Below are 1,439 nucleotides of genomic sequence, written 5' to 3' on the forward strand. Positions count from 1 at the left end.
CTGCGGAGCAGCTGAGCCAGGGCGCCACAAACTACTGAGCCCGTGAACCACAGCTACTGAGCCCATACGCCACAACTACTGAAGCCCGTGCACCTAGAGCCCATGCTCTGTAACGAGAAGTCACGGCAATGAGTGTGCCCACCGCAATGAAGAGTAGCCCCCCGCTTGCCGCAACTAGAGAAAGCCCGTGTGGAGCAACGAAGACCTAATGCAGCCAAAAATAAATAAATAAATAAATTTATTTTAAAAATATAAAATAAAATAGGACAGTAGGAATATATGTAGGAGCTTATAATCACATATCACTCTCATGGCAAACTATTGAAAATCCATTTTCTCTTTTACTGAGGTGTCCTGATGGTTACTTGTGTGTGCCCAGAGCCAGAAAGACACTTTTATCTCGGTGAATTTCCCAAAATGGAAATATTTTTGTGTAATATTGATTCATGTCTGTCTAGCCAAAGACGTGTTTTCCATCTAGCAAGGAACATCAGCCCCGAGTTATAGAGGACAAACCTCTCCAAAGACATCCTGTCTGCTGAGCCCTGAAAAAGGATACAGACAGACAAGTCAGCCAGCGTTCACAGTTAAGAGAAAAACATCTGTGCCTTGGAAAATGTTCTCAAGTATAGAGCATTGTGCTCTGTGTCCACCAAATTTCCATGCAGTCTTTGTAAGAGTAACCAGCCAATGGATAAGGCCCCTCATCTTCCTTCATGGGTGGTCAAGGAAATTCTCTGCCTTCCCCAGGAGCAGCTGCATAATTGTTATTTCTGCCTCGTGGAATAAGGTGGCTGATAAGGCACTTGGGGTTTGTTCTTAACAGAAGGAAAGAATATTTGATTTTTTAAAGTATGTGTTTTGATTCGCAGAATGATCCAAAACAATATACTTCTTTGTACTTTGGTTTTTCCATTTAAAAGCTTACAGATGGATGAAGTCATTTAAAACTGCCTGATGTGAGGTATAAACACAAGGCATGGAAGTGAAAACTCTTGAGTTTACTTACCTAGATGGTCACCATTATCTGGGATGATTGACGTTTTATAAGAAGCCCAGGTTCCATTTTCCTGGAAGTGGGCTTTTATCAGACGAGCAAGAGCCCGTCCTAAGTGACTTGTCAGCTCTCTTCTAAGACCACTTGTTTTGCTTGTTTTCAAGCAAATTACAAATATGTATAAGACATTTAATGTCCTAGAAGAGGACTTGCTGATGATTCGATAAAAGTGCCAGCATTATTACTGTTCCCTAATCATATGGATTTTTGTGTTCTCATGACCAAGGAGGCACATTTTTAGCTTGCTGAAATAGTCACTGGAGAACGTGCAGTGAAATCCATGAGTGGAAATGTCCCATAGTATTTTCAAACACTGTGTGTCAGTAGCTTGGCATCTTTTCCTCTTGGGGACTCATTTGAGGGTGGCCAGGGGGAGCCCAGC

The sequence above is a fragment of the Phocoena phocoena genome, chromosome 3 (assembly GCF_963924675.1).
Source record: "Phocoena phocoena chromosome 3, mPhoPho1.1, whole genome shotgun sequence".
Classification (NCBI taxonomy): domain Eukaryota; kingdom Metazoa; phylum Chordata; class Mammalia; order Artiodactyla; family Phocoenidae; genus Phocoena; species Phocoena phocoena.